The 19,530-nt window shown below is 42.2% G+C and overlaps 1 long non-coding RNA gene across 1 annotated transcript; it reads right to left on the bottom strand.

Annotated features, from left to right (window-relative positions):
* Positions 1 to 846: 846 nt before the first annotated feature.
* Positions 847 to 8,052, bottom strand: LOC140732780 (uncharacterized). The gene is made up of 2 exons (XR_012100132.1): positions 7,832 to 8,052; positions 847 to 953 (listed from the first exon to the last, which is right to left on the bottom strand). It is a non-coding gene; the product is annotated as an uncharacterized lncRNA (long non-coding RNA).
* Positions 8,053 to 19,530: the final 11,478 nt, after the last annotated feature.

The raw sequence follows: 19,530 nt of genomic DNA, 5'->3' as shown, positions 1-19,530 counted from the left end.
TTAGAGAATTTAGCTGAGAGCTTACCTCCGCAATATCCAGCATATTTACTGTGGAAACTCTAGCACTGTATCCCAATCCCATAAATTCAATAAGCCCCCGTCTTCACCTCTTTCCTGTTTTAAATTCTGAGTGGGTAAACTGTTCAATTAATAAATGTTGGAAAAGCTCCTGGAGACTTATTCCGCACCAACTAGGAATCTGAAGCGACATTAAGTTGAACAATACTTGCACGTGTCTATACCCTGGCACTAGAATAATTCGCTCTTCTGTTTCTTCTAATACAAGACCTACTCCCTTTGTGTCTGTCTCAATCTCATCACACAACAAAAGACTAGTAACAGTAGTCACTGCAATGGTTGTGGTGTCAATGGTCGTTGACTCTACCGAAGGGCAAGGTGTATATGGAAAATCTTGGGGCTCCAGAGCAACTGGGATTGAGTTGCCTGGAGCACATGCTAATCGATGATCTTTCCTCTGATTGCTGTCCATACCAACAGTACCATCACAGTCACAATGAAGTTGTACTCGAGTTATAAAGCCTTTTTTGCCTGAAGCAGGACCCAAAAAAACATGACTTCCCACTGTTATCTTAGAACTGCCATCTTTTCCCCATATCACTGTAACTTGACCCCGATTATCAACCGACCTTGATCTCATTTCTTTTGCAAATGTTTGTCTCCGTTCATCATATATTCGTACCACTATTTCACCTTCCTCATCCACACAGTCTATTATTACCATGGTATCGGAAGGAATCCAAATAGACTTCTCAGTGAATGTTGTGAATACTTCCTCTGCTGCCAACCTAATCTTCATACTTTGCATCTGTCCAGATGAATACATAATTGGCCAATAATACACTTTATTGTATAACATATAACCTTCAGCAGAGCCTTTGACCACTACGAAGCCACTCAGCAGTAGTATTCCAACACCAATCATTTCCGAATACCTGGAAGAGAAACATCAAGAGCAGTTTCTGTACTTATCTAGTAATTCTTCCATCTCCAGCTTTATTTCCAGAAGATCTGGTGATGAGTGCAGTCTCCCATTTGTTTCCCTCTTCCTGTGTCTCTTTGCAATGTTTGCTTGCCTTAACCCTCCCTTCTTGATGTTGAGTTTAAAGGGAACTATCTTTAAAATTCTGGTGCAAACTGGAAGTGGGTGCCCAGCTCACTGAACAGGCAATAGCTCTTTCATTCAGATCAATATCAATTGCCAGAAACATAAATCAGAGAGCATCTTCATCTCCAGAGCATCTCATTGATAATGTGCCTTATGGATGTCAACTTCTACAGGACATTGATATTCGAAGGAGTTCATGTTGGTTAACATGATACCAACCCAACTCGTTAGGAGCAGTCTGGATTCGATAGATTAAGCAGTTGGCTCTGTCAATGATATCTCAGAGATGGTTAAGGACCTGGTTGATAAATTGAGATTATAATCTCCTATCCTAATTTCAACTCCCTAGGTCTTTGTTCACACACCAAAATAAGACTTGCTCTGCTGCTTCTTCTGTCCCATATTACCCACTGTGACATAATGGGGCTCCTTAACGGTGTCAATTAATTGCCGTACACATCTGTCCTTTACAAGACCATCACACTCAGGTTTGATAAATCTAGTCCGACCAGAAATTCTCATCCTCTCATTTCTCTCCTGGTAAATCCAGTAGAAGGAGCTTCAGTGGTATGGATCATCATAAGAACTCAGGGTAAGACAGTGACCTTCCTGAATCTTGGCTAAAATTGTTCTGTTCATCTGTTCAACGATCCCACTGGGTTGGGTTCGATGAAGGGATGTGGAACCTCTGATTTACTCCAGACAGTTTCATCAGATTTTACATCCCCTGTGTGGCATCCGAAGTGAGGATGTGACTCTCGATTCCTTGGCAATATCCAGTGGGTAAAATCTCTCAAACAAAATGCTGACTGTATCTTTAGCAGTGCTATTTCTAGTTGGGAAATCCTCCAACAACTTGGTGAAAATTGCCACTATCGATAGGATATTTTTCATTCCTCCACTAGATGGAGGTAAAGGCTCCACAAAATCAATCTGCAAGCTAACCCATGGCTCTACATTGGGTCTAAAAACTTTTTTTTAAACTGAGTTATCTGGGTTATACTGGGGGGAAAAAATCAAACAGTTCTTACACCTCATTGCTTTTTTGGCCACCAACACAGATGCTTCTGCTGTTCCATAGCTCTATCTGGTCCTTGATGCCTGAAAATATCCGTGGTACCAGTACACCTTCTGGCACCACAAACTTACTATTATTACAATCCCATTCCATTCCTGTATATTTACCATATCCTTCAAAATTCTCTCCTCTTTGCACCTGTGCTAACTCCTGATCCCGTTGCTGTACCTTGACTAACTCTATAGATATGCTCTTTACTGTGCCATCACTCTCCCTATATCTGGATTGTATTTCACCCCGCATCCCATTCCTAGTTTGGCTAACTCATCCACCTTCTGGTTCTCTTCCGGAGATGTTTTTGAGTGAGCCTTCACCATGTTTCCTCTTGCGTTCTTAAATATTATACTTTAACAAGGGTGCCAATGGTAAAAGTTTACCATTTGCTAAAACAGAACTTCTAGCTTCCTATAAAGGTAAACATTCAGTCAAGCTATTACAACCATGCATGCTTTCTGACTGTATACTCGCTCCTGAAGGATTGATAACAACAAAACTTATAGCAACATGTTGTGCCACTTGTGCACTCATTCTTTTAGATAACTTGATTGCAGCACTTCTATTCTCGACTCCTTCCTTGTCCGCTACACATAAACCACATCCTGCAAGGCTCTCCCCATCTAGAACTGATGACATTCCATCAACAAAGATCTTTAAAAAGGAATGGGCCAGTCACACAACTTTATTTTCCTTTCCTGATTTCAAGGGAACATTTTAAGTAATATTACAACCTTGTAATAGCAATGTTGATCAGACTAGTCGAGTTTGACTGATTGTCCCATCCTTGATATGGCCATCCAGAAAAAGCTGAATTAGAGTATGCTCTATTAAAATGATTAGTGGATTTACAACCCACAGTATTAAACTGCCAAGACGTACAAATAATCAGATCAACATTCAAAAACCTGCTTTCCTAATAAAATCTCTTCCCACAGTATGTTCTGGATCAGTTGGCAAGTCGATCACTGGTAATTTCTTTGATTTCATTTCCTTAATTTCTTTCCACCATGCATCTCAAGTGATGTTGACCTTCCATTCTCAGCCTTTCCTAGCCACACCTCATAGTTGGGCAATTTTCTTTATATTGAACTATAAATGTAATCTCTCCAATCCTCCGAACACCCTGGGTTCTTCTTGTCCATATTTTTCTTTTCTCATTTTAATATCCTAACCTAGTAGGTAGGTTGACTCGAAACATAGGGCCCAGACCTCTACTTTTCTTTCAGCTGACCAAGGAACACCAAATTTATTGACATAACACCAGGAATTGTTGGTGGAGAGCTTGTGGAACCAAATGTTGGTAAGAACTCAGACAAAGTCAGGAATCAAAAGGTTGAGCATGGTGCGACTAGTATCTTGAGCTGCGTATATTTCAATGCAAGGAGTATCGTAGGAAAGGTGGATGAGCTCAGGGCATGGATCAACATGTGGAATTATGATATTGTAGCCATTAATGAGATGTGGCTGCAGGAGGGGCAGCACTGGCAGCTCAATATTCCAGGCTTCTGTTTTAGACACAGCAGAGCAGGAGGATTAGAGTAGGAGGAGTGCTGTTACTACTCAGGGAAAATGTCACAGCAGTGCTCCATCAGGACAGACTGGAAAACTCGTCTAGTGAGGCTTTATGATGGGGCTATGTTGCAGACCACCCAATAGTCCAAGGGATTTAGTGGAACAAATTTGTAGAGATCACAGATTGTTGCAAGAAACAGAAGGGTGTTACAGCGGGTGACTTTAAATTTCCACATCTTGACTGGGACTCCCATACTATAAAAGTACTAGATGGGATAGAGTTTGCCAAATGTATTCAAGAAAATTTCCTTAATCAGTACATCGATGTCCCAGTGAGAGAGTATGTGATACTTGCTCTGCCGTTAGGAAATGAGACAGGGCAGGTGACAAGCCAATGTTGTTCTGCTGTTTAAGAAAAGCTCTAAACATAAACCAGGAGATTATAGGCTGGTGAATCTGACATCAGTAGTGGGAGAGTTATTGGAAGGTATTCTAAGGGTCCGGATATATGAATATTTGGATAGACATGGACTGATTAGGGATAGTCAGCATGGCTTTGTGCATGTTAGGCCATGTTTAACCAATTCTTAAAGAGTTTTTCAAGGACGTTACCAGGAAAGATGAAGGCAAGGCAGCAGTTGTTGTCAACATGAACTTCAGAAAGGTATTTGACAAGGTCCCGCATGGGAGGCTGGCCAATGGGGTCGTAAATTGGATTAGACATTGGCTTTGTTGGAGTACCAGAGTATAGGAGTAGTTGGTTACCTCTCTGACTGGAGGCCTGTGACTAGTGGTGTGCCGCAGGGATTGATGCTGGATCCATTGTTGTTTGTATCTAAATCAACGATCTGGATGATTATGTGGTTAACTGGATCAGAAAATTTGTAGATGAAACCAAGATTGAGGGTGTAGTGGACAGCAAGGACTGGTAACATGGCTTGCAGAGGGTTCAACATCAGCTGGAAAATTGGGCTGAGAAACAGCTGATGGAATTTCATGCAGACAAGTGTGAGGTGTCGCACTTCAGTAGGACGAACCCAGGGTAGGTCTTACACAGTGGATGGTAGGGCACTGTGGAGTGTAGTAGAACAAAGGAATTTGGGAATACGGGTCCATAATTCATTGAAAGTGGTGTCACAGGTAGATAGGGTCATACAGAAAGCTTTCGGCACATCGGCCTTCAAAATCAATGTATTGAGTACAGGAGATGGGATGTTATGCTGAAGTTGTATAAGATATTGGTGAGGCTTAATGTGGAGTATTGTATGCAGTTTTGGTCACCTACCTACAGGAAAGGTGTAAATAAGTTTGAAAAGGTTCAAAGAAAATTTACAAGGATATTGCTGGGTCTGGAGGACCTAAGTTATAAGGAAACATTGAATAAGTGAGGGCTTCATTCCTTAGAAAGTAGAAGATTGAGAGGAGATTCGACAGATGTATACAAAATTATGAGGGGCATATATAGGGTAAACGTAAGCAGCCTTTTTCCACGGAGTTTGGGTGGGACTACAACCAGCGGTCATGGGTTAAGGGTGAAAAGTGAAAAGATTAGGGGGAACATGAAGAGAAACTTCTTCACTCAGAGGGTCGTGAGAGTGTGAACTTAACTGCCAGCACAAGTGGTGCATGCGAGCTTGATTTCAATATTTACGTGACGTTTGGATAAGTACATGGATAGTAGGGAAATGGAGGTCTATGGTCCCAGAACAGATCGATGGGAGTACAGTTGAAGTGGTTTCAGCATGACTAGATGGGCTGAGTGGCCTGTTTTGGTGCTGTACTCTTCCATGACTGTATGATGCTATCTACTGATCCAAGTTAGGCAATTCAGTACACAATTCTTAATCAAGTTAAAGATTTCACTTTTTCCCAACACAAATATCAATGCAGATAACTTCTCAAAGTGATAACACTGCAATAGAGGCCAATTGGCCAAACAAGAAGTGAATGGGAGGTTCTGCCCTTTTGGCTAACATGTGTTAGCTTTCCAAGCCAAACTCTTATTGCCCTCATCACAAGTGACAAAGTGAAATTAATGTCACTGTTATAAATCAGACGGTTACTAGGCTCAAGTTACTCAGGTCAGAGAAGGCTGCCCTATCCATAAACCTGCATGTTTTACCTTCCCAGAGAACATCTCACAGATAGCCTCTTATTTGGGAATGATTTCTAGTTCAACAGATTATCAGGAGCCTCATTCTATCTGCATTAAAGCACAGACATACAGCTATTCCTGAGCAAAACCAGCTCACAAGACAGAGCTTGCAGGGCAGTTTCACAAAATAGTGACCTCCATTCCTTCAACCGATTGGTTGAATGAAGACATTTGGTTTGTTTACTTTGTCTGTCCTTAACTCCTTCCGGTTAGCTTCCAGATTTCTCCCACAGCTTAATTCCTTCATGGACAAAAAGATTGTGTTTTGAACTTCCTCAACATAGAGACGCTGGGCTGAATGGCCACCCTCTGCACTCTAAATATTTCAATGTGTATTCTTTTATTTATTGTTTAAAACATTTTGTTGTTGGTGATAATTGGGTAAATAAAGAGCAATTGTTTCTAGTGAGGGGAAATCAGGAGGGGGTATGTAACTGGTTGACTGTCAGGGAAGGGAAAGGGGGCAGGCAAACGGTACAGAGTACCCCTGCGGCTGTTCCTTCAACAACAGCTATACCTCTTTGGATATTGCTGGGGGTTGGCTTACTGGGAGAATGCTGCAGCAACCAGGTCTCTGGCACTGCGTCTCGCTCTGTGGCTCAGAAGCGAAGGAGGGAGAAGAGAAGCGAGATGGTGATGGCAATACAGAAAGAGATAGGAGATTGTGAGACTCGTGGATGGTATATTGCCTCCCTGGTACCAAGGTCAGGGGTGTCTCAGATTGGGTCCAATCATTCTTAAGGGTGGGGGGTGAGCAGCCAGAAGTTGTGGTTAATATTGGGTCAGAAAAGGGAGCTAGGTAGAATGCTGGAAAGCCGAGTCACAAGGGCAGTAATTTCTGGAAAGCTGCCTGTGCTGAACACCATAGAGGATTAAAATAGGAGGATATAGCAGAAAGTGTGCCTTATGTTCTGGTGAAGGGGATGTGGGTGGTAATTTGTCACTTAGGGGGGTCCCTGTGTGGCTGTAAAGTCCACACAGTTAGTTCACAAGGTCAGGATTGAAGGTAGGTCACAGGGGCTGTTATGCAGTGGCTCTATTGGCTGCATTGGAACTCAATTTACACGTGAAATCAAAGGCTTACACTGACAGTGATGGGATTGCTGGAACCCAGATCTCTCAGTAAAACTCTAGCTGCATCATAATTCCCTTTAACCATTATGGAATTAGTGATTCTTCTTACTACAGAATCCAAAGCTTTCAAACCTCCTCATCCGTCCTTTATGTGACAGTCCAGTTTTTGTTCCATGTCTGATCAAACTTCCCACACTAAATCTCAGCTTTTGTTTCAATCTCAGGAGCATTTTGCAAAGGCCCACAGTTCCCAGTGAGGATTCTGCACCGCTGGAATTGTCACGTCTGTATACTGTTTATTTCAGAACAACCTGGACCCCACAATGGAGGAAATTGAAGACACCCTCCAAGGTAAATTCTCTAAGTTTGTGGCTCAGTTCCAGACTTTTAAGCAGAGAGACCAGTTTTAAAGGGGGGCCTGTTGGTGCAGCAGTTGGTTCTGTTGCCTCATAGCTCCAAGTGTGCAGGCTTATTCCTGCCCAACTCTCTCTCTCTGTGGAGTTTGCACATTCTCCCTGCAGCTGTTGTGATGATTTTGTGTGTGATAAGCTTAATCAAAACTACGCCACATCTGGTTTAACTATCTACAAAAACCTGCATTTTAGGGAGATTACACTGTATCAATCTACACTAGTTTACTTCAACCAGACTCATTTACTTCACTTATTTAATCTCTTCCTGAAAGGGGTTAGCTGTTAGTAATCACTATTGCAAGCAGTGCCCACCCTCCCCACTACCAAGGAGACGACACTTCCAGCTAATGGTGCAGATTAAACACAGTTTATTTTTAAGTGAAACATATTAATATCTGAGGTATAATTCCAGACAAATGTATAACTTAAAGGATTTCCAAATGCAGGTAGATTTCTTAAAATCTAGAAAGACATACCAAAGAGTTGCAGATGAACAAGTCATCCGTTGCCAAAACCAAGGCAGAGGAATGAATCCTGTTTCTTCGCTCTATCGATTCTCCCAACTGTGACTGCCTTCTAATATTTATACTGTTTTTCTATCAATTGTCATCATTGGCATGTGGTGTTTCTCACCAACATTATCAGGTTAGGTAGATGGTGTATTTAATTAGTCTAATGTAGATACTCTTGTTTCTCTTGATTGGGTCATAGTTTAACAAGGTCAGCATGGACCCATTGATTCTCTTGATTAAGCCAAAGCCAACTGGTTAGAAGTGAAGAGTATGAGCAAAGACTACCAGTTAGAAATTTAACTTATTAAACAACAAACATCTTGAATCTTGGGCAATTTCTGCTGCTGGGCTTAATGAACAACAAACACTTGACCCGTGGACATTTTCTGCTGCTGTGCTAAAAATGAATTTATCTTAGTGAACAACAAACTTCGTGAACCTTGGACAATTCTGCTTATGGGCCAAAAAAATACAATGTTAGCACGGAGCCCTTTGGGGTCTGAAAGTGAATATCCATGACACTCTGCAGATTTCATTTGTAGTTCCAATGCCATCTCTCACATCTCAAAGATGTGCTGGGAGGTTAATGAGCCATTGTAAATTAAACCTGTGTAGGTAAGGAGCAAAATAATCCAAGGGGAACTGATGAGAGAGGATAAAGTTGCAGGGTACAAGAAGATAAGTAGGCTGCCTAGGAATGATAGGGTTACTCTCACCTTGGAGTTGGCATGGACCTGATGGGCTCAATGGTCTCCTTTTCTGTTCTGGCAAAAAAAAAGCCAAAACTTTGACACACATTCCATGGAGAAACCAGGTGATCAATGAACAGGAGGGTGTGTGTAATTTAGGTGGTGCAAGTGAGTGCAGACAGGATCGCGGACCTTCCAAATAACCGTCTGAAAATGTATATGCTGTATCAATACAAAGTTACATCCCTGCAGCACTCCTTCAACATGTTGAATCATACTGCTTTCAAACAAATTTTAAATCTCACCATAAACTCTTCCACTGAGTTTAAGATGGGAACAGCTTCTTCTCCTTTGCCTACAGATTTCTGAACGGTTCGTGAACCCATCAACACGACCTCACTGTTGCTCTTCTGCACTATTTGCTTCATTAGTTTTATTGTAACTTTACTTATTTAGCCTGCACCATACTACTGCCACAAAACAACAAGTTTCTTAACTTACGTCAGTGACAATAAACCTGACTCTGGTTCTGGAACAGAGGTTCCAAGTAACCGGAACAACAAATTAGGATTGGTTCAACTAAGAGTCAGAGAGAAGCAACATTTTTAAAGCACAAAGTAAATATATTATCAAAGTACATATATGTCACCATAACAACCCTGAGATACATTTTCTTGTGGGCATTTTGCCTGTGAGAGTGAGGTGAATAGAGAAGAGGGGAATTCTGTATTTACATGACATTAATAACGTGATGCTTTCTGTACAGTGTATTGCAGGGGCTCCCAAACCGTTTAATGGCATGGAGCCTTATCATTAACTGAAGGCTCTGTGGATCCCAGTTTGGGAACCCCTGATGTACTGGGACTTTCTCTCCTAGTAACCCCAAACTAAGGTTGGATTAGAAGAGCCAGTAGATTGACTGCTCATTTCAATGGATGCTGTCCAACCTGCTGAGTTCATCCAGCTTGTTTGTACGTGTTGATCTGATTCACAGCATCTGCAGTGTACTTTGTGTTTACAGTAGTTTGAGGAAACTGTGAGATGTGAATATGACTACCCAGTTCTCAGTCTGAGTTTGCGTTGGCCACAACAGATCAAATTGGCATCCAGATCTTTCACAAATACTCTAAGGGATTTTGTCCTGTCACCCAGTGTCTCCAGACCAGCCTCTGGATCCAATCTTTTCTTCCACTTCCCTCTAAACTCTATTAATTTTACTTAAATTTCTCCTAGTTTTGACCTCTCCCTTATTTGTTCTTGCAGTCCAGCCTGTCCAAATTTCTCTCCCTTAAATTTATTCAACCTTTCCACCCAATTAAATCTCCTCACAGCCTTCAAGCTTGTATCTTTTCCAAAAGCTGGTGGAAACATTTAGCAGGTCAGGCAGCATCTGTAAGACAAAGAGAATCGATGATTCCAGTCACTGCCTCTTCCACATATTTTATACGTGAGTCTCGGCTCTAATGTTCTTGGTTTCACACAAGGACCAAAGGTGTCCTCTGTCAGCTACTGGAAGCTACTGTATCTCACCAGCTCACACTGCTCTCCACTGCACCTTCTTGCTGCTGATTGAGATAAATTCTCTGCAGAATTTCACAGCATCAGAGAGAGAACAGGTCCTGGGATGTTAGAACAATGCCTGTGTGGCTGTTTTAATTTTAAATAATTTCTGTTAATTTGCCTCCCAAGAAACTTGGGTCGCTGCACAGGATACAGCCCCATCCTCAAGAGCTACCCTACCTTCATCAAAGTAAGGAAACTAAAATGGCTGCAACCAAATATTTTGCTTTTGTCAGACTGTGGCTACCAGAGGTTGTTTTTATAGACCTGTCTTTATTTGCCCTGACAACAGGATCTGATAGCTGAAAGTGAGTTTCTTGTCATTGAGGCATGAGTATGTGGCCAACAAGGGCAGTATTTACTGCCATTGCTGATCACCTTTTTTTAAAATTCAAAAATAAACTTTAATCATATGTGTTATGTTTTTAACTCCAAAAACTTATCAAAAGATGAACAGAGTGGTGTGTACTATATTTCTGTTTTTAACTTTAGCGAGGCACACACGTATGATGTGCTGGCATCTTGATGTATGCCATTCACATACTTTTTCATATAACTCATTATGCAAACAACAAAGAATGCTTAATCGAACAACATATTTACAGTATTACTCAAAAATTATTGATATATTAAATCCACAACACTGCTTAGCTATAAACTCCAACTCAGTATAGAATGCATCTCAACTGTATACATGGTATAAAATATAACTACTACATAGACATGCACAGCATTGTAAATTTTAAATTGTTCCATTCAGATCTAAAGACATAATTGGTGTGGAGGATTTCTTACTCTTGAGGGATAAAATCTTTCCTCACCAGGGAGGTTACTCTGCTTGGCAGGTGAGACTTGTCGGTGTGAAAGAATCTCAGGTTCTAGGGCTCTCCGCAGTGGTTGTAGGTGTTGACTCTGGGACTGCAGGAAATTGTTCTGATAGCTCTGGATACCTTTCTTTGCAATGTGTCAGCATCCCAAACAGAGCATGGTAAGCTGCTTGATCTGCTGATTTATCCCAGGCTGCCAGACAAAGCTTCAAGTCAACGCTTTCATTTTGACCACTCCTAGAGGACAGGCACGTAGTTTCTCTAACACTTTATCTCTCAGTTTGAATGACACGAAAACTCTCAAATACAACCTCCATCAAAGGCAAGTTCATCCCGACGATGGTAAAAATGGTGAAACTTCTATTTCTGTTGCACATCCCAGCCAATTTAGGGTGGCAACATAGACCTGAAACAGTCTAGGGTATTTTCTGGTTTCCTTTTGGATCCTCTCTGTGTAATAGGGAGATTTTCAATTTGCATCAGGGAGAACACATCGATATAGAATTAGAATTGAAAATACACGTGGACTAAGATGTTAACTGTCCTGTGCTATCATCAGTGGGATCATCAGTTGATCTGCCACCTGTCCTCAGCAGTTTCGGCCCGCTTGTGATCAAGACTCCCTCGAGGTGGTGGGCCAGCAGTGCTAAAGCACCACCTCCCACTGATAAGCTTAACAACTTGGCATCTGCCTCTATCAGAGTTGTTGGTCGCTTCCATCCAACAGATAGTCTACTCTTCAGGTGTCTATGCAGCTACTGAAGAGTTTACAAAAGATGGATACACTGTCCGACTCTCTGTCCCTCTGGACGTACTTGGTCCACACCCATGATAATCCTGTCTCTGCTGCCTCAGCTACAGCCCTGCTGGTTGACTTGATCTCTCTTCTAGTGAAGCCAAGGACACGCAGCCAATTCTGGAAAGTGAACGCAATAAAGCCACGGCAACCTACTTCGAATGGATAGCATGAAACCTTCCACCCTCTGTCTCTGCACTCTGATCTTAATTCTGCATACTTGGTTAGCTTGCGCTCATGGGCTTCATCGATGTTGTCTTTCCAGGGGACTGTGAGTTCACCAATAACCACTTCTCTACTGATGTCAGATCAGACGATTATACCTAGACACAATGTGGTGAAAACTATTTGCTCCGGGAAACTGCCTTTCCCATCCAGGTCAGCCTTGACACACAAATCATTGGCTGAAGAAAGTATGCTTGATCGTGGGCCTGCGCTGTACACCCTTGACTTGGAGCCTTCTTTCTCAAATGATATGCGATGTTCTGTGCAGCATGGGGCACGAGATAAGTTGTGCTGCAGTACTCTCTGCTCAACCGTTTCGGTTACAAGTTTGAGAACGTTGTTATGTCTCCAAGTGCACATGCTGCTGGAAAGGTTGACTCTGCATGCACTCAACATATGTTGAAGTGTTCCCTTCTCGCTACAAGCAGCACACCTATCTGTCTTATCTTCACACCATGTGCTGAGGTTGGCAGGTGTTGGGAGCAGGTCATACACTGCTCTGTATAGAAAAGAAATGCGGAGCAGTTCCATCTGCCACAGAACATTCCAAGATAGATGTCGTTGTTCAACACTTTCCCACCAGGTCCAAGCCCCTTGTATGTATGCATCCTCTTTTATAAATTTATATGTATCCTCTTTTATAAATTTTTCAGGCATTTCCTTTTCCAAAGGTAAATGGGACAATCAATCAGCATTTCCATGATTAGATGTCCTCTTGAGATTGATTTTATCCTCCAAGACACAGAGCCTGTCTCTGCATTTGTGCTGCTGCTCTTGTTGGAACACACTCTGTGGATTGAAAATGAACACTAGTAGTTGATGATCAGTAATGAGGGTTAACTCTCTCCCATAGAAGTACTGGTTAAAATGTTTTACAATCCAAACCAGATTCAAAGCCCTCTGTCAATCCATTTGTAATTTTTCTCTGTCACAAAAAGGGAACGTGATGCAAAGGCTAGGGGGCGTTGACTTCCATCACTCATAACTTGGGGCATGACCGCACCTGTACCATAAGGCTAGGCATCATAGACAAGCTACGCTGAGCAATGTAGATCATATTATGTGAGTACAGGGTCTGACATCATCATTTCCATTACCTTTTTGAAAGCCACCTCACAAATCTCCGTCCATTGCCAATTCTTCCTAATCTGTAGTAATGAGTTCAAGGGGTGAAGTACAGTAGCCAGGTTTGGCAGGAACCTGTTATAGTAATTGACAAATCCTGAAAAAGATTGCAACTGTGATATGTCCTTTGGTCTTAGAGCATCCACCCTGCTTGAATTTTCATAGCACACTTGTGTAATATTTGAGCATCAAAGTTGTGACAAAGTAACTGATACTTGGTTTAAAGGATTCACATCTGTTACAATGTGCTCTGAGCCCATAATCTTCTAATATTTTTAACACAGTCTTAAGAGTTTCAAGATGTTTCTTGTCCTCCTCACTGGTAACAATGAAGTCATCCAGGTAACACTTAGCGCCTGGGCAGCCTTTCAGCACCTGGTCCAAAGCTTTCTGCCAGAGTGTAGATGCAGATGCTACTCCACAAATTAGCCTATTATTGCAATAAAGCCCTTTGTGAGTATTTATGGTAGGGAACACTTTGGACTCTTCTTGTATCTCCATCTGTAGGTAGCCTCAGCTAAGTCCACTTTGCTGAAGTGTTTCTCTCCAGAAAGGTTTGCAAAAATATCCTTTAACCTGGGCAGAAGATAGTGATCTACCTTCAGTACTGGATTGACGGTGACCTTAACATCACCACAGACCCATTCTTTGTGGTTACTGGGACAACTGGCATTGCCCATGGGCTCCAATCAGCATTGGAAAGAATTTCTTCAGCCTCCACACGATCAAGCTCACTTGCTACTTTATCGCAGATGATATAACGAACCAAATGGGCTTTGTAAAATGTGGGTGTGGCATTTTCATTTAACATTATTTTACCCTTGATATGCTTGGGTTCTTGGGGATGTAGGATGGATCTCCAATCAAGTTGTAGTTGTCTCAGCCAATCACAACCCCACAATGCTGGCCCTCCTGATTTTTCACATATAAACCCAATGTAGCTTGTTGGTTGTTGTATTTCACTGTAAAAATGTCATTCCCCAGGAGTTATAGCGTAAGTTCTTATTTGGTATCTGCAGACTTGATTTTAGTTTCTTTGAAATGCCACTTCAACTCATTTTGTGGAATAACTGAAACAGCCGAGCCAGTGTCCAATTCCATTTTAATGAACTTGCCTTTCACATCTGCTGGAAGCTACCCAATCCTGTGTTACTCTCATCATTATCAGATTTTTCATCAGCAGCATGCAGATCATTGTTCTGTTTTGAACAGCAACTTGACTTCTAACTGTTGTTTTTCCCCATGCAGTCCATTTGTTTTTATCTGTCTAAGTAACTCTTTCTATGTGTCCTGCTTTGCATTTTCTGCAAGTTTCATTTTTCAGCCTGCATTGGTCTAGTGTATGTGAGCCTCTGCCACAACAGTAACACAATTTGTTTGGCCAAGATGGTTTCTGTTTAGCCGTGGCAATATTTTTCACACTCACTTTCATTCCTGACTCCATCTCAGTTGTGTCTCTGTCTGCAGTTTCCATTGATACAGCAATTTCAACGGCTCTTTTAAATGTGAGCTGTGCTTCAGTTTCGAGCTATTTTTGAATGCTTTCTACAAACTAAACAATCTCTCAATGCATCAGTAAGCCTTTCACTGAACTGATAATGCTTGGACATTCTCTTCAATTCAGCCACATGAGGTGAAATGGATACTTTTTTTTTATTCCATTTATGATTCCATTGATTCCAGAAGACCAACAAGATTCAGGCAGGTTACTGAGTTGAACAGTCTTAGGTGTGCCCAGGAAGGATTCCTGACACAATAAATAGACAGGCTGACTAGAGACTGTGCTGGATCTGCTGCTAGTTAACAAACCAGGTCAGGTGAGAGATCTGTCAGTGAGAGAGTACTTTAGAGACATCAACCACAACTCCCTGACTTTTACCGCAACCTAGGAAAAGGATAGGAGCAGACAGAAGGGGAATTTTGATGCTATTGGGCAGGAACTTGGAAGTGTAAACTGGGAACAGATGTACTTTGGGAAATGCACAACAAAAATGTGGTGGTTGTCTAGGAAGAACTTTCATAGTGTTCTGGGTAGGTTTGTCCCACGGAGGCAGGGAAGGATGCTAGATTGAAGAAACCATAGTTGACAAGAGATGTGGAAGAGGAAGAAGGAAGCTTATATAAGGTTTGAAAGCAAGGATCAGACAGAACATTAGAGAATTACAAGGTAGCCAGGGAGGAACTGAAGACTGGAGTTAGGAGAGCTAGAAGGGAACATGAGAAGGCCTTGGCAAGTAGGATTAAGGAAAACCATTCTATATGTTTTGATGAACAGGAGGATGGCAAGAGTGAGGGTAGGGACTGATCAAGGAAAGTAGAGGAAACATATGCCTGGGTTTGGAGTGGGAAAGGAAAGTCTATAATGTATAGTTTGCTTCAGTATTCACCAGAGAGAGGGACCTTGCCATTTGTGAGGACAGTGTAAAACAGGCTGATACGCTTGAACGTGTTGATGCTAAGAAAGGCTATGCTGGAACTTTTGAAAAACATTACAATTGATAGGTCCTCTGGGGTCAGACGGGATATTCCCCAGGTTACCATGGAAAGTGGAGGAGGAGTTATGGTATTTGCATCCCCAATAGCCACAGAAGTTGTACCAGATGACTGGAGGGTGGTAAATGTTATTCCTTTGTTCAAGTAGGGAACACCCTGGGATTTATGGATCAGTGAGTCTTACTTCAGTGTTGGGCAAATGATTGGGGAAGATTCTTAGAGACAGGATGTAGGAGCAGTGGAGGCTGAGTAGGCACCTGCACAAGTTATTAATTATGACAGGCATAGAGAGGGTAGATAGTTGGCATATTTTTCATTGGATTGAAATGCATTTGAAACTATATTTTTTGGATGCAAAGGCCAAGGTGTCAGGACCAGAGGCAAGAGTCGGGCTGGCTCTAATCACCACTCCACAATATTTACTCGCTCCGTGCTGCACTGAGATTAAGGCTGTGACCTGCTCCAGCTACTCCGGACTTCATGTCTGTGGGCTCCGCGGTACTTTTTCCCCTTTGTCCTGAACTGAGGTTGAGACCTTGGCCTACTCTGGCTACGCCGCACTGCGTGTCTGTGGGCTCTGATTCGCTGACTTGTCTCTGCGCTGAACAGAAGCTGAGACCGTGGAATGCTTGGTTTCCCTGTCTGAGGACTCACTTTCATTCTAAATGCCATTTGCTTACTTTTATTGTATGTCCAAACAATATTTTTCTCTTTGCACATTGGGTATTTGACGGTCATTTTTTTAATGGGTAATTTTGGGTGTCTTTGTTTTGTACTTGCCTGTAAGGAGACAAATCTCAAGATTGTATAAACTGTACATACTTTGATGATAAATGTTCGTTAAACTTTTAAGGTGAGGGGTAAAGTTCAAGGGGACTATGCAGGGCAAGAGTGTTGGGTGCCTGGGATGTGCTGCATAAGGCAGCTATAATAGAGATGTGTAAAAGGTGGGCATATGAACTTGCAGAGAACGGAAGGAAATGGATCACGTGCAGATCGAAGGGATTATGAGTCATTAGTTTAATTAGTTTGGCACAGGATCATGGGCCAAAGGACCTGTTTCTGTGTTGCACCATTTTATGTTCTAATGCTCTTCTTTATCCAAGTTGTCTGTAAAGTGTGGGGAATTCCAGTTTCCCAGAATCACATCAGTCAAACAAGCACCAACACCATTCCCCACACGTCCAACAGCAGCCTCACCCAGCTGTGATTTGAATGGAATGCAATTGAGGTTAGAATTCAAATAATAAAATATACGTACTGCCTTTACCTAAATTCTCAAACTCCATTTACCTTCACTCTCTTCTTGCAACCGTCAATTGCAGAATGTGTTTCAGACTCTTTGAGAAAGGTTAGAACTGTTTAAGGCTGCCAGTGTGACAGGAACCTGGGAGCAATGGGTAAGAGCAATGAGGCCCGTTGCTTTGAAGTTTCACTTCATTCCCAGCACCTATCGCCCCTGCAGGGACAGCAGATCAGGATCTTTGATGTAAATGAGAAGCTGCAGAGACTGCAAATGCAAAATAAAATCAAAATGCTGCAAGTACTCAGCAGATGCAGCCTGACTTGCTGAGCACTTGCAGCATTTTTTGTTGCTGTTTTAGGAGTTTCCATGGGTCAGGAGAGAGTGAGCACTTCATGTTGTTTTACTGAATGTTTTGTATTGAAATCAAGTGATTTCCTCCAGAAATGCTTGGTCAATGCTTATTCTGGCATATTCCCACTTCCTTTCCAGTCCTGAAATGCTACCCTCTAACTCTTTGATTATGTACTCACCCAGCACCTTCTAGCTATCCCCATTCTCCTCCAAACTTTTTAGTCTGGCATCTTTCCCCTTCCATTCCAGTCCTGAAGAAGGGTCTTGTCTGAAACATTGGCTGTTTTTTCATGTCCATGTGTGGAGCGTGGCTGAGTGGTTAAGGTGCTGGACTAGCGATCTGAAGGTCATGAGTTCGAGCCCCAGCTGAGGCAGAGTGTTGTGTCCTTGAGCAAAGCACTTAACCACACATTGCTCCAATCCACCCAGCTGAAAATGGGTAGGGACATAATGCTGGGGGTTAACCTTGCGATAGACTGGCGTCCTATTCGAGGATGGGGGTGGGGGGTGAGTCTCGTACTCTCAGTCGCTTCACGCCACGGAAACCGGCTTAAGCACTGGCCTGATGAGCCTATAAGGCTCAGGACGGACTTTAACTTTTTTAACTAATTCATGTCCTTAGATACAGCCTGACCTGCTGAGTTCCTCCAGCATTTTGGATGCTTTGGATTTCCAGCGTCTGCAGAACTTCTCACATTCATCTGAACCAGCTTCCATTTGCTGATCTGGGGCCTAAGAGTTACGTTCCTGTTGGTCTTGGTTATTTTCTATTGCATGTGGATTAGGAACAGGGTTAAGCCATTCAGCCCCTCAAACATGCCACACCATTGACTAAAGTCTGACCTACAGTAATCTTTAACTTCTGCTCTTTGGGGATCTATCTACTTTAAAATCATTCAAAATACTGCATCAACCACTCTTAAAGCAGAGAATCTAACATTTAATGACCTAAAAATGTCACTCATCTCTGTTTTAAACAAGTAGCCTCTTACTTTTTAAAGGTATTGCTGGGTCTAGATTCTCCCACAAGAAGATGCTTTCACATTACCCCTGTCAAGGCATAAAAGATCCTTTATATTGCTCTTTTTTAAAAATTTAATTTTCCCCTTCTAAAGCAGTGTTTTCAAATGGCATTTCAGCCCAATGAGATTGTTACACCTGTCCCAGCAATCCATCGTTCCCATTCTCCCACTCACTTTCCAGTAACCCATTCTCTTTTACATCCCCATCCATAACTCCTCCTGATTCTCCTGTTATCCACCTGGAGTGGCCAATTACACAACTAACCAAAGTATTTTTGTGGTATGGGAAGAAACCATGGATCCAGAGAAATTGCATACTGTCCTTGCAATTTACACTCAGGCAGCACTGGAGGTCAGAACTGAACCTGGGTCATTGCAGCTACAAGACATCAATATGATGTATGGCTGGCCTCAGCGTTAGGCACACGTGAGCAATCACTAACTTTTCTTCCTGCTCTTCTCTCAGGTTTCTGCCACCTACATGAAAAGATTAGTTTGTCATGAGTGGAATCTTATAGCTAAACCTATAAATCCAGTCACAATCTGTGGATTCACAGCTAGATTGGCCCTGAGATAAACAGAGCAGGAAAACAGGACATTTGACAAATAAATCTTGTGTTAAATTGACGTCTTAGCAGTAATTAACACAATCAACTAAATTGATTGAGAGAGGAAGGTGGCAATGGGTTTGCAGGAAAGTCCTTGATGATTACCTTGGACTGTGAACAAAATTCAGGAAATTATACTTCCAGTTAGACCCTAGTTGTATCTAATTTTGGCCTCTGCACTTAGAAAGGAATTAAAATCAGAATCAGGGTTATTATCACCAACATAGGTGGTGAAATTTGTTAAATTAGCAACAGCAGTGCAAAGCAATACATGATAATATACTCAATCACAGTAAGTATTATATATAAATGTGTGTGTATGTGTATTAAATAGCTAAAATAGTGCAAAAACGGGAATAATAAAAGTGAGGTAGTGTTCATGACTTCAGTGTTCATTTAGGAATTGGATTGCAGCGGGGAAGAAATTCTTCCTGATTCGCTGAGTGCGTGGTTTCAGGCTTCTATACCTCCTTCCTGACAGTTTCCTGACAGAAAGGATGTTAAGAGTGATGCACCATCAATAACTCTCTGAGACGTAAAGACGAGGTATCGGCTTTTATTGACTGGAAGAAGGAACAAGCAGTGGTTGACCACCATACTACATCCTGGAGACAGAGGCCTGGCACAGACCTCATCACCTTTATACAGGGGTCTGTGGGAGGAGCCACAGGAGCAGTCAGCAGGGGTCTGTGGGAGGAGCCACAGGAGCAGTCAGCAGGGG

This window comes from Hemitrygon akajei, chromosome 9, assembly GCF_048418815.1.
Source record: "Hemitrygon akajei chromosome 9, sHemAka1.3, whole genome shotgun sequence".
In the NCBI taxonomy this organism is placed as follows: Eukaryota; Metazoa; Chordata; class Chondrichthyes; order Myliobatiformes; family Dasyatidae; genus Hemitrygon; species Hemitrygon akajei.
Note: the sequence above shows the minus strand (reverse complement) of the source record. Positions and strands in the feature narration are given on the sequence as shown.